The sequence below is a fragment of the Taeniopygia guttata genome, chromosome 1 (genome assembly GCF_048771995.1).
Source record: "Taeniopygia guttata chromosome 1, bTaeGut7.mat, whole genome shotgun sequence".
In the NCBI taxonomy this organism is placed as follows: Eukaryota; Metazoa; Chordata; class Aves; order Passeriformes; family Estrildidae; genus Taeniopygia; species Taeniopygia guttata.
In genome coordinates this window covers 94,114,659-94,129,209 of record NC_133024.1, presented here as the reverse complement: position 1 = coordinate 94,129,209, position 14,551 = coordinate 94,114,659, and the positions used below count along the sequence as shown (strand labels likewise).

Genomic DNA, 14,551 nt, shown 5'->3' with positions numbered 1-14,551 from the left:
CCTTCTCTCCGCCGTGTGCGCAGTGCCCACCTGTGCAGCCCCCCGGTGCCCGGCCCGGCTCCGCCGGCGCCGCTTCGCGCGGAGATGCGCCGCTCCTTGGCGGGGGTCTGTGGATGGAGATGCGGTTTCTGTAGCGCTGGGCTGGCTGCGGGGAGCCATTGGCTGGCGGCTTTGTGAATTTCATTCAGTTTGGTCCAATAGCGGGAGGAGAGCGCCTGGTACAGCCTGGACCTCTCCCCCCCCTCCTCTTCGCCACCCCCCCCCCCATCTCCCTCTCTCTCCCAGCTCGCCTTGCCTTGCAGATCAGTCTCTCCGCGGATCGGTCTTTCTGCATAGGCAATCACAGCTTCTTCTTGCAGACTCAACTCCCTCTCGCACTGATTGCAATGAATTTTCTGCCTGAATGTAGGTCGCTTACAACCGAGAACACGAGTTTCCTTCAAATCCAGTGTTGTTGTCTTTCTTCTTGTTATTTTTAATTTTTCCCCCCTTTCGTGGTCGTTGCATTCCTTTGGAGAAGCCAATCGCATTGGATTCCAAAAAGGAGAGCAGGAACCGTATGTGAATAATCCTGGCTGCATGATAGCCCGAGAGGATTTCCTGAAAGATTCTGGCTGTGTAAAAAAGACCCCTATGCTTCTGCAGCTATCCCAGTGTTAAGGTAGGAGTACCGGATTTGCAGTTTGAGTGTTCATTTGCATTTTTTTCCTGTTGTTTTTTTTCTGTTCACCCCCCCCCCCCTTTTTTTTTCTTCTCGGCGAGGGTGGGGGAAGAGAGGGAGAGGTGTTGCAGTTGGTACTCTGGCAAAGGGCGAGCAGTTTGCTGCAGTCGTCTGTGCTTTTACTTTTCCCATCATGATAAAGCGATACTTTCTTTTTGACATTTCCACCATCATACGCGATCTTCTTGTCACATATGCATATTTATGCAAATTTATTTCTTTTTTACCCACTTCGGTCCGTCCATTATATTCCCCTTGCACCATAATTTGTTTGGAGGCATTTTGCTGCAATCAGCTATTTGGAAAGGCTCTGAGGTTCTGTGTGAGATGTTTACAAAGTAGCTTTGCCTTACAGGGAAATAAACAGAAGAGTGTGGAGGAGAGGAGGGAAAAATATCTGCAGTACAGGCAGAGAAAGAAAGAGCGAAGCCACAGTTTCTTGCAAGCGCAAAGAGGGGCAGGAGCGGTACCTCATGCTCTGTGTGAGCCTGTGGTTTTCAGGGAAACACAAAACCAACACGTAGGGTTTTCGTTATCCACTTTCCTTGCCACCACCACAGCCACGAAAAAGCAAAAAGGGACAGGGACGGGGACGGGTGGGGGACGGGGGGGAGGGACAAGGGAGGCGGCTGCTCAGAGGAAATCTCGGATCTTCTGGGATTAAGCGGTTCAACCGCTTTCGCTTAAAAGCTATTCTGTGGTGGGTTTTCTTTCCTCCTCCCTTTCCCCCTTTCCCCCCCCACCCCCCTTTCTTTTCTTCTTCTCCTTTCTTCTTTTTCCTTCTTTTATTTCCTTTCCGGGCACGGGTAAAATGCCCGCTTTTGTGATGGGCATGGGCTTCCGCACGTGATGGAGCGGGGACTGGCACTGGGGAGAGCCAGCGTGCGCGAACCGGTGGCGGGGGGCGGGGGGAAAAGAAAAGGAGCGAAAAAAAAGAGACAAGCACCAAGCACCACCACCACCCCCCTCTCTTTCCCAGCTCGGCAGTAAATCGGCTCCTCTGCAAAGCTGGGGCGGGGGCGGGCGAGGGGGGGGCCGCCGTGCTTTGCCCCTTCCCCGCGGGAGAGGCCGCCGGCAGCCCCGCACCGCCGCGGGCAGCGGGGGCGGCCCCGCCGCAGCCGCCCTGACGGACGGGGCCGGAGCGGCCGCCGTTCCGCCCGCCCGCCCCCGCGCGCATCTCGCGGGCGCGCAGGGTCGGGGCGGGCAGGGCGCGCTCTGCGGAAGGGTGCGGGGCACGGGCAGCGGGAGCGGCTCGGGGCGGGTGTCCCGCCGCCGTGCCCGGAGCGGGGCTGTGGATAGATGGCGTCGCGGCCGGGAAACTTGGCCGGGTTGGGCGCGCGGCGTGAGGGGGGAGAGAAGTTTGCGGGGGCCGCGGCGGCAGAGGCGGGGCGCGGCCGCCAGGTGGCGGTGCGGGCCCTTCCAGCCGCGCGCCCGCCGCCCCCCGCGCCGCGGCGCCGCGCGCCCCCCGCGGGCCCGTCCCGCGCGCGCCGCCCGAAGTTGGGGCGATCGCCCGGCCCGGCCCGGGCGGCAGCGCCGGGGCCTGAGGGAGGGAGGGAGGGTGGGTGGAGAGGTCCCCCGGAGAGATCCCCCGGAGAGATCCCCCGGAGAGATCCCCCGGAGGCGCTGCCAGGTGCGAGGGACTCGGCCGGGCGGGCAGCCAGGAGGGACGGCAGCACCTGAGCTGTGATTCAGGGTGCCCGTGCCCGGCTGTCCGTCTCCAGCCTCCCTGGAGCTGCTCCTTTCGTACGGATGGCTGAAACGCAGCGGCCGAGTTGGGATGTTTGGTATTTGGAGAGAAAGCAACACCACCAGAAAAACCCAAAATATATCCCCCACACCACCCTTGAAAACACCTCTTTTAAAAAGCCTGATGTTTGATGAGTGTTGAAAGCAAGCACTGAAAAAATTCTAGTTTGGTTTTAAATGAATAACGTTAAGACATACGTGCATGTGTTTAGGAGGTTAGAATTCAAAGCTTAATTGAAGGAATTTGCAGTTATACCAAAATGGAAATCCCTGCTATTCTTCTCTTCTTAAAACAAATACATCTGCTAATGCAGATCTCATATATTAAAGGCTAATATTTTCCTCATATCATGTGGGACAAAAATTTTTATTAGATGTATATATCCTCAGCACTAAAGAACTAAACTATTTGTCACCTTAAGGATCAATTATTTGCACTAGTTTTAATTCCTAGCTAAGAACACTGCTTTGCATTGTAAAAGTGAACTGATTTCATACGTCAAATGAACTCTGCATTTTATTTTCATTCTGATTACTCTATGCCCTATCTATTAATATCTGTGTTGACTTCTCTATAGATAACCTTTATAGATGTGCATTAGGGCAGGAAATTCCAAGTATTTTTTGCTTATATTGCTGAGTAGAGGGTTGCATGCATTGTCTTATGAATCATATTCCAATGAATCATTAAGGTTTGAGACCCATAAAAACATGTCATGCAGTTTCTGGTCACTCAAAACAGCAAAGTCTATGATGGCATGTATTTTTCTCAGAATAATAGAAAAAGAAATTTAATTTTGACATATTTATAATTGCAAAATTATTAGTCCTTTGTTTATAAATACAACTCTTATTATCCTTTCTCTCTCTTCTCTATTCATATGCCAGTGTATCGTATAGATCCAATTTTTTTTGGTGGTTTGTGTGCAAATGCAACCTATTAAGTTGTACCAAATACTAAAACTGAAATTCAGTTTGACATCCAAAATATCTTGGTCTTATATTCAATGAAAATTTAAACAAAAAAATCCATTTAGCTCTGAATTAGCTTGCTTCTCAAGAGGACCAAGCTAATTCAGAACTAATTTGAATTCTTTTTTTTTTTTTTTTTTTTAATTTTTTCATTGAATCTAATGGTCCTTAGTTTTGATCTCTACTGGAATACATTCATATAGATAAGAAAATACATTTTCCTTGTTCTGTGTTTCTGGAATGAATGATTACTCATCCACTATTGTTTTAAAATGCAGCGCTGTATCATGAAAATGTAGACTGTAAATCAAAAAATTCCCTGTTTTTTTCTTGATCAGCAAAGCACAGTGATCAGTGTAATTTCTTTTAAAGTCATCACAATGTGAGCAAACAAAAGCAAGCCTCATAGCGTGAACAGAACAGGCCAACTGGATTAAATTAGGACAAGTGATAAAACTGGTAGGTTTACTGGAGATCTAGTGCTAGCCTATATATTGTGTATTTTTCCAAATACTTTAGCTAATCCCATGTTCTTGGGCAGATCATTCGCCTGAAAATGTTTACATTTGATAAAAATGTCAATCCTAATAGCATCCTTCAGCTGGAGACCTGTCATGCAGAGATGAAGGCAAGAGGCAGAAACAAAACCTATTTAACTGAAGCTTTGTATTAAAAATATTATATAGAAACAAGAATCTTTTTGGCCTTTTTTATTTTTTAACAAAAGATTGATTCAAGCAACACTTACTAAATGCTACATAGAGGTTTGCACGTTTGTTTTTGACAGGTTCTCAATACAGCCTCCTCTTGGCCTTTCAAACATGCACACTGCTATTTGATGGCTGAATCACATAGTGTAAAGAACAGCTCCACCTGGGTAGGACAGGAATAAGCATCGCGCTATAACCAGCATATAATTTAGTCATTCTGTTGCTTGAAGACTTGTCATCAGGATTCAAGATCTCTTCTGCATGAGTAAATTGGTTAGTTTTGTGCACAGAATTACAAGGCTGGGAGTCTTTACAGAAATAAAAATCTAATAAAAACATAAACAAAAGCTGCACAACTCAATGTAAGTATCTCATGTCCAGCTGCAGCTATCCTCTGTCACAGTTCAACTCGGGTGCTCTCAAGAAATGTTTGTAAAGCATTTGTGATGTGAGCCATTTTGATCCTCACATCTGACAAGGTTATGTGCTCAACTATGTCACCTTTTAATGGTTCTCCACTTCTTATTGTATTTGTTTTAGTAATCCCCAGATTGGATGTGAAAGAAAAATTTAAAAACACCAATAAAAAAAAACCCCAAACATCAACAAGAAAAAACACTTTGCTGTCTCGTGGAGGAAGAGCAAGTAACAAGTTTTATTGGCAATACTCTTGGAAACTTTTTAGCAATGAGATAAGACACAATGGTAATAAACTTTTCTCAACTTGGATATAAGGGTAGAGAATAGAAAACTGGAAGATACAATTTTTAGACAGTGGGCAGTGGCTGAATTTTAAAAAGTAGGAAATTCTGGAAAGGTTTCCAGCAAGCTCATTCCTCTTTAAGCTCATCCCCCTATGTAAACAAATGGGGATGAATTTTGACATTAAAAATAAGCTGTATGTGAAACAGGGTTGCTTTATGGCTTGGATGCATAGCTGACATGAGAGACTGAATAGAAGCAGCCCCTGTAGAACACTGGCTTATCCTGTGAGATCTGCAGTGGGGCTTTACCAGTGTCACAACTAATTCAAACCGAATGCATTACCACATGCTGGAACAATCCCTAGCTAGGAATGTTCAGATTTGTACTGTAATAATCTAAAAATAAATTGTAGTCACTGATGTCACAATGTATGATTCTTTCAGCTGTCTTCTGCACTGAGCCCACACACCACTCATTGTCATAGGATGTATTTCAGTAAGTGGCAAGCTCCAGTGGAGGGTTAGGATTTTCCATGCTTGTCTATCTTCTGTTATTTATGTGCTGACTGAGATTTGCAACTTGATGGGGAGGTAAGCTTTGAAAATGAGTGGCACTCTTAGTGACTCTGGAGTTACTGTTACAATTTCATATATAGTATGACTATAAATAGAAATTTGTATTTACTTGTGTATGAATTTATTTTGAAATAAATTAAAAATACTTTTGAGATTTAGTTACACAGATCATTAAGACTAAGCCCCTTCAATGTTTCACCATAATAGATGACACATGAAATAATGTTGGCATGATTTGATGGTAGCAAACTTCCATCTAGCAGTATTTTTCAGATTTGCATGTGTTCCATGCAGCAGACAAAATGAGATAGACCACTGCTTTTCTGTTCAGACAGTCCAGAGGGAAGACTTTTCCTTTGTCCTCCAGCTGGAGATAGTCATTGCCAATTAGGAGAGGTTAGGACAGCCAGAAATGAAAGAGGACAATCATGAATAGGATTTCTGACCCACAGTGTTAATTGAAGTGGTCTAATGGCTTGATTATTTTGAAAATAGCTTCTACTGTAGTGTCTGTGTGGGCTACAGTCTCAGTACAGACCTGGAAGGAAGATATTTTCAATCTCTGTAGTAGTGTTGCTGTCAGGTTAATAATGGCCTTTCCAGGACTGACCAGTGATCTTAGTCAGTGCCATCATGTGGTGATCTTGTGATATTGTTGTCAGACATAGCTGGGTTAGTGAGCAAGCTTCTTGAAGTGTTAACAACACTTTGGACCCTTAGCGAGAGGATATGCAGTTTAATGCCAACAATTCTTTCAATGATTTTTGAAAGAATTGTTTAGAGAAGTAGCATGGAGACGGCTCAAATAAATTAGTTATATTTTCTGTAACTGGATTTCTTTAAAACAGAGTTTTAAACTCTGTTAGAAAGTAAGTTAACAGACTTCAATAAATCTCCTGCTTGGTATGTATTTTTGCTCCAAAACAGATTTTGAAGTAATTATCTCCAAATATCTATTTTTTTTATTCCAATAAACAAATACTATATTATTTATCACATTTTGACTTCTGATATATAAAAAGCCTTACTTCGTATCCATCCAAATGTAATAAAACCAGGATAAAACTGATAGCCACTTTTGAAATAAAATAATTTTGAATCAAGTCAGATTTCTATTGTTTATTCATATATCTTTTTTTTTTGTACTGATTTTTGTAGTACTGATTTTAGACTTAAATTTTGCATAAATCTTATGCTTGGAAGTAGACGTGTCAGACAGTTTTTCTCCTCTTAAATAATGTTTTTTGCAGACACTACAAAGAACTCAGCAATTAAAAAGAACAGGGGTTTACTCAACAAATATCAGTAGTTTAATTATACAACTAAAAATTCTTTCTCTGAAAATAAATAAGCTTTTCTTCCCCCCACCCTTTCTCTTTATTTCTTTACTTACTTTACTCCAACATATATATAATTTCTCAATTATATGTCACTTATCCATGAAATACCTCTTCTGAGTACTTGGTTGTATGCAGAACAAATTACTTTGAAATTGTATAATAAATATGTTTATTTTTTGAGATATGATTCTATCTTTTCCGGTCTATTGTGAATGTCTTCCAGACGTATCTTTTCAAATAAACAAAATTAATATATTCTTCATGTAGAACAACATATAAGAGATAAACCATATGCTTTCTAATACATTTTTACTCATTTTCTTACAGGACATAGCATAAACCCTTAACATTAAAAGGCCTGTGCAACAGGACCAAGATAAATGGACCATTGACAGATTAGTGCAATGCAATGAGGTCTGTTGGATTCAGTGTAAAGATACCTGTTAAGTTCAAGAGGTTTTTGGTCAGGTTCTGGGAGAAAGTAGTATTTGGATAAAATTATATGGAGTATTTCCATAGAGCTGGCAACATCATATATAATGCTTAAAATTTTTCTCCCAACTTCCCAATAACTTCTGTTAATGAAATTGCCTTCAAACCTTTGTTTGAAAAGTAAAAAAGAAAGCACAAGCTCTGAAAAATAATGCATCTCCCTCCCTTCCTTGAAGAGCTTGTTATAATCATGGAAGATTATGCACACTAAAAGAGTATGCTAGATGATACAGGGCCATGTTTTCTCAACTCATGTTTTATTGGTGACTGTGTTTATAAAGACAAATGGTTATACAGACTTGGTTCCATCTGTGATTTCTTTCTGAAGTTTCTTGGATTTGCTTGTCAAAGGAACTGGGCGTGTGTTAGAGTATTCACATAGAGTCTGTTCACCTTTTGATTCAGTTATCTCATTAGTTGTGGTGGTACTCATGTTTTTGCCAACTCTCTAAACTAGCATTTTAACACTGGTAGATAATTCTCCTGGATATTCAATTGCAATATTTTTGGATCATAGATTTCATTATTATTTTATAGGTGATTTGTGACAAAAAACAAGGGGCAAAAATCCTCTTCTGGATTCCAGAAGAATTATGCAAGAGGTGAAGCCCATGTAAATCTTTGGTACATCTGCCATTGACAAAACTCTCTGACATTTATTAATTGGTAGGAATGTACCTGGATTTCATGGGATGTCTTACGCAAAAACTGGAAAAAGAATATAGCAACAACTAGAGGAAGTAGCTAGTGAGTTGTTGCTGTATGAAATCTACCCTTCACCCAAAGGTTAGATGACTTCAGGAAAGCAGTCATCAATCATAGTGTTTCTTCTCAGTCAGATATGTAGTCACTGATTGGTTTGCTATAGTTTCCAAATCCAAATATATCTCTATCAATAATGTAATTATTATTATGTCTGCCTACTCTATTTTATATCATCTACATGAAAGCAAAGATAAGTTCTGAGTACACAATGGCGTGAGGGGAAATAGAACTTCCTGCAAATTATACACAGCTGGACAGATGAGCTGTGGTGCCTGAGGCTGTGAATTTGTATTAACACAGCCAGCAGTAGGTCTACTTCCTGAATTAGAAATGTTCAATGTGTGTAGTTTTCAAATGTGCAGGTGGTGAATTTGGGGACAGATGATGTAGATCCAGTGGTTTTCACAGATTAAATAATAGCAGTTGTCATAACTGGAAATTAGTCATGGAGCTGGTGAGAGAGCTAGCATGTTAATTTCATGCTCACTGTGATAATACTTGATTTAGTTCAGGTACAAAAGTTACATTGCAGGTGGACTTACTGCTTAAATCTAAAGAGTCTAGCATCTATTAAGAAAATACATTGCTTTGTTTAATCCTACATTTATTATGTCTTTCTTTTTGGCAAGATCTTGTGGTTAAGTGTGAATTACATTTTTTGAAGACAAATGCTTCTTGTTTCTATTTGTTTGATGTCATCTTTACATAGAGATGTTTCAAATACAGCATGTTAGGACTGTAGAATGCAGGCCACCTGGCACCTTAAAACAAAAACAAAACCACCAAACTTGTGCCATTACTCTTACACCAAGTTGTTATGGTCATAGAGAGGTGTGGAAACAGAAGCAAAAATTCCTCCCTAGAAGAGTTGACTGACCCTCTCTTGTGCTGTAGAGTAGCAAATGTATATCTATCCTTGTAACTTTCAATCTGCATTTTCTTTTTCCTGTTGGCTTTGGAAATAAGATGTTCTAGCGAATTTTCCTCTTGTCCAAATCTGTCTTGTCTATAAAAGTTTTATCTTGAGAAAGCTGAAATTAGAGCATATAGTTAGACTATTTTATTTTCTCTTTCTTATTTTTCTGCAAGTTTTTGTTGTTTCTGTTTCTTTTTCTGTAACTTTTTAATTTGTCTTAGCATCCCAGAGCCTGTGAAATATTTTCCACTCATGACATGATAAAGGTGTAATACTGGTCAATATGATGACCAATAAGGTGGTCCATTAACTCTTGGATGTTTTGCATTAGCAGTTCTCTTGTTCTGAGTTTGAGTGTCTTTTTGAGAAGGTTTTCTTGTTCTGGCAATGAAAATTATATTAGCTATGTAGAACTTACACTAGCAATGCTGTAGAAAGGACAGGAGATGGGAGCAGTTCTAATAGTGCCAGTGTGTTGAATTCTCGTAGCTAATAAATACATAAGATTGGAAAGCTAAATAAGCCTTGCATTTTGTATATAAATAAATGATCACTGGAACACTTCACATAAACATCCTTCTGTGGTAGATTTTATTTTCTGATTGCCCCTGGAGAGTGGTCATTTGGTCAGGCTTGATACTTCAGTGCTTCCTGAAATCAGTTAGAGATGGTTTATTCAAGAGGAAACAAAATGTGTAAATATGACAAGATTCTGTCTGGAGCCTGAGACATCAATGAAGATGATGGAGAAATGGCAGTTCCATTTTGGGAGACAATTAATGGGTTTCTTAACAGCAGTGATAGCACTTATAACACCACTTCTAGCTCTTAAGGCCTGAAAGCTAAGCACTAAGCATATTAATGTCTAAGATGAGGAGATTGCATATTCCAGTTCTTACCTTCTCTGTGAAAGATAAGGATGCTTCCTAAATGATCTAACCCCTCCCTCTCTTACTCATCATCCCCAGCATGTTGGGGTGTTTTCCTTCTCTTGCTTATTACTGCCTGAAGAGGCCCATTCTAGTCAGTCTGTAAACAGGCACTGAGTTGCAGACAGATGACCAGTTTCAAAGGAAGCTTATACCATGATTCTCTTCCACAGAAAATGAGCATGATGACACACAGGGATAGTAGACACACAAGAGGACAGAGAATACAGTAGTAGTAGGAATGGCAGTTCACATACTGTGTTCCATACTTTACAGAATTTAAACCAGCAGGATATAAATCAAGTTGGATTTACAACAGGAGTTGATGCTTCTGAACATGAGCGTTTGGTTTAGTTTGAGGGGGTAAAATGTACCTTGACCTTACTGGACAAGGTAAAAGTACAATTTTTAGTATCATCATCCCTCAGTAGAAATCTAGATCTTACACTTTGAAATTGAGTCTGTTTTCTTCTGAATAATATTTTAAATTTTTTGTCCTAATAAAGTATTTATATAAAGTAGTTATTGGTATGATCATTGAATATATTTTTAGTTAGGAATGTTTGCTTATTTGTTTTTTTTTTTTTTTTTAATGCTATTTGTCCCAAGATTCAGGAAAACTCATCTTTTTTTGTTTCATTTAAAATAATTGGGATTTTGGAGTGTTTGATTGTTTTGTTCTGTTTTGTTGAGGTTTTTTTTGGGAGGTTGGTGTGGGTTTGTTTGTTTGGGGTTTTTTATTTAATTATTTTTGTTCTCATGTCTTTTTTTTTTTTTTTTTTCTGTCCATGTGCTTTTGCTTTTTTCCCCTCACATGCAAAATTTTCCTATTAACTTGCAGTTTCTCAGAGAAGTGAGTTTTGCAGAGAAGTGCATGAAGAATGTGAAGAAATTTACCCAGGGTTATATAAAGGCAGGTTTAACAAATTGTGGGTTTTAATGGTTCTGTCACTGGTACATGGGGGTGAGGGAAAGAAAATTAAAGTAAAATGCCTTCATCCTACTCATATACATCACTTAAAGATATTAAAGTAATAGTTGATAAAGACCATGCAGTTGGTGCTTCACCATTATTTTACATCTAAGTTATATCCATAGTTACAAAACTTTTTTCTGTTCACATTTTAAAACAGAATTTATATACTTTGCTTAGCTCAAAATTTGCTAAGAAATAAAGCAGATGGAAGAAAGCAAATTTTCCTCAGAGTTTGAAGAGTGCTAGCCTTTCATGTTCTTAACAAGCAACCTTCCCCTATTTATATAAATGGACATATTGCATACAACAGCAATTTTGAGAGCAATTTTTCTTTGCTTGCTGTGAACTGTATAGTTAAAAGATTACAAGCATGACTATAACCACATTAACACTGTTTTTGTATTGGTTTGTACCACTGCTTTCAATGACACTGTGCCTAATATCTAAGTGTCTAGAAGTATTTACTGCTTAAAAAAGGATAGCCAGGTTCTAGGATTTCCTCCTTCTTTTGCAGCTAATATCTCATCATTTGATGTATTGATTTGGCAGAGGTCTCTTTTCAGCTAAGAAGAACATGTTCTCTGTGGAGTAAATTGTTTACCAGACAGCTATATGTGTTTGCCTTAGCAAATCTGAGTGAAATGGTCCATCACAAATTCATGTAACTGCATTAACCTTCTTGACATTGTGACTCTGAAAAGTTAAGATGAGGATAGAGGTGGATGACAGGAGATGGTGAAAATGAACATAATGCACCTTTTACTGTGTGTAAATAGGCTTAGAACTTAAGTGATTTGTAGATATAAATTTATCTTTTAAATTTATTTGTCCCCTTTAGATGATTCTTGTTAAACAGGAAGAGTATGTTTTATCAGAATTTTAGTTCTTAATTCACATTAATTTCTAGTATGTACTCAGTTTTTATGTTTAGATAGGCAGAAGTTGAAGGTACAGAAGGAAGAAAATGGATGGAAAAACTTAATCACAACATTTTTTATTACTTTACACCAATTTCTTTTTCTGCTCGGACATGTACCAGGATTAATTATTTATAGTACATACTTTCTATGAATAAATAAGCACTGAATTTTCTATAAGAAGATATCTCAGACTAGAAGTAGTTTTCTAGAGAAGATTAATAAAAATATGCCTGAAGAATTCAACTTTCTAGAACAATATATTGCCTTTATTTGTAAAAACATAAAAAATATTCCACTAAAAAAATTGTATGAAGACTCTACACTTTGCCAGACTGTTACATACTGTCCAGAGTCTTTCATATATGTTGAGAATAGTTTGGGGGAGGGCAAAAAGAAAAAAAGGAGTGAATTTATTATTTATTTTTGTTTCTTTTTTCTTTCTTTGTTTAGATTTTATTTGCCTAATGTACTGTATAAGGCAAAATGGATTTCAGATATCTAGACTGATAACCTGCAACAGTGCTCAATCTTAATTCAGAAATGCATAAAATGGCTACGGAAAGAGAGGAGAAGGTGAAGATTTATGTCTAACCCAAATATAGAATCAGAATGCAGCTCCAGCACTCAGACAGGGAAATGTTTCTGGGTTCTCTGACCTGTATGTAACTGAAGTCATGCCAGGAATCACTCTTGCTTATCCACTATGATTTTGAAAGCAGTAATTTCGTGGACTGCCATGATGTGGCATTTACAGAACAGCCAGGGGATCAGGCACAGCCAGCATGGGTTTAGGAAAAGTAGGTCCTGCTTGACCAATGTGATCTCCTTTGATGACCAGGTTACCTGCCTAGTGGATGAGGGAAATGCTGTTGTCTGCCTGTATTTCAGTAAAGCCTTTGACACCATCTCCCCCAGCATTCTCCCAGAGGAACTGGCAACCCATGTCTTGAACAGGTGCACTCTTGGCTGGGTTGAAAAATGGCTGGATGGCTGGGTCCAGAGAGGGGTGGTGGGTGGAGTTACCGTGAGACGTCAGCTGGCCACAAGTGGTGTTCTCGAGGGCTTAGTGCTGGGGTCAGTCCTATTTCATATCTTTATTAATGATCAAGCGCATTCTTAGAAGTTTGCAGAGGACAGCAGGTTGTGTTGGAGATTTGATCTTCTGGAGGGTAGGAAGGCTCTGCAGGGGGATCTGGACAGCGTGAATCGATGGGGCAATGCCAGCTGTATGAGGTGCAGTAGGGTGAATTTCCACATCCCGCACTTCAGTCATAAAAACCCCATGTAGGTTTTCAGCCCAGAAACATGGGAAAGAATTTTATTCTAGATTTTCATATGTATTATTACACAAAGGGTGTTCATTTCAATTGAAGTATGGTAATTTTTAGGTTCAAGTGTTGCATGTCTATGCACTACATATGAGGCTTCTGTAGTGTAAAGTCTACAAAACAAAAGGTAAGGAAAGGTGAAGCAGGAGGGTGGGCAAAAGAGGAGCCATTCTGACTGTATTGATGGTACTTCCCATAAGTACCTACCATACAACAAACACTATTGGGATTTGCAGTTGCAGAGCTGTCATAATAACAACACAAGACCTAAAATGTGAGTACATCAAGAGAAAAAGAAAAATGATGTTATGGAGGGCTCGGGAAAACACTGCTTTAGTGGCTTAGATGATAGCTTACAGGGCTGTGAATTGCAGACCCTTGACATTACTGAGGTTGAGATACTAATTTACTCAAGGCAAAACATGATTTAACAGCATTCATGAATGAAAAATTTGTATTGGATCACTTAAATTGAACATCAGAGATATAAAAATGAGGATCATGTAGGCATAACTTGGAGCTTTTGCCTGGATACTTTCTTTTTCTCAAAAAGGAAGAGTACAGAGAATTCTAAGGGTATTTTTGTTTGTCTTTACCTTGCTTTAGGTAAAGACATAGTGTATCCGTAAATACCTTCATTTTTGAACTATATAATGATATTTTAAAACAAAACCCCATAATTTACTTTATGTTTTACTATATTCATCAAAATGGAGCAAGTACTTTTTTGTACACTGTTTGGAAGTTCTAGGTGACTTTGTATCCCTTTATAACTTCTATTATTTCATAATGGATTCTTTGGAAGGAAGGATGTCCTCTCTTCCGAAGACTACATCATTTATCAAACAGTAATTGCCATGGTGCATTTAGATGTACTATGACTTTGTAAATCATCACAAGAATTGCCTGATATCCACATTACCCAATGCCTCAAGGTATTCCAAAATACAAAATCTAGCCACAGGCATTAACAACACACACAGTGATTGCTGTCATATTTTGGTGCTGTTCCCAGAAATGCCACATTCAGAAGGTTGTACTTTGAGGAATGATGCTGCATAATCAGCTGGCTAAATTCGTTAGAAGCTGAGGTACCACAACAGGGAGTACAGTGTTATCCTTGATGCTCTTGGCTTTTGTGGTGGCAAACAGCAGTACCCACAGAATTTCTTGATCTGGTTAAAAACTGATTCAGTCTTTCAAACTATTCCCAACACTGGCAAGTTTTTTTTTTTTTTTTTTCACCCCATCCTTTAGAGTAGCTTCAGCTTTCTTTCCTGAGAAAGCACTGTAAAAATGCAGAAGTTCCTCAAAAGTCCAGGTAACTACTTTGGACAATGAGATCAGTTGTTCAGTGGCTGAATGTCAGGTTTATTATTCTTAGGGCTTGACTGATACAAACTGAAGAGGCTTAGAAATTGTGACTGTTAATTCTGGACTGTTCTGCTGTAAGAAA

General features: G+C 39.6%; 1 protein-coding gene and 1 long non-coding RNA gene across 6 annotated transcripts in view; both read left to right on the top strand.

Annotated features, from left to right (window-relative positions):
• Positions 1-266: 266 nt before the first annotated feature.
• NLGN4X (neuroligin 4 X-linked) overlaps positions 267-14,551 on the top strand; it is a 159,891-nt gene continuing 145,606 nt past the window's right edge. For 3 of the 5 annotated variants that reach the window (XM_012569616.5, XM_030280448.4, XM_030280444.4), the window contains exon 1: positions 267-661. The gene's annotated coding sequence lies outside the window, so the exon portion shown is untranslated. The remainder of the gene's footprint in view (positions 662-14,551) is intronic. The other 2 variants (XM_072933716.1, XM_030280464.4) reach the window with 1 other exon arrangement.
• Positions 2,277-13,378, top strand: LOC140684757 (uncharacterized). Its single transcript, XR_012057502.1, has 2 exons — positions 2,277-12,907; positions 12,945-13,378. It is a non-coding gene; the product is annotated as an uncharacterized lncRNA (long non-coding RNA).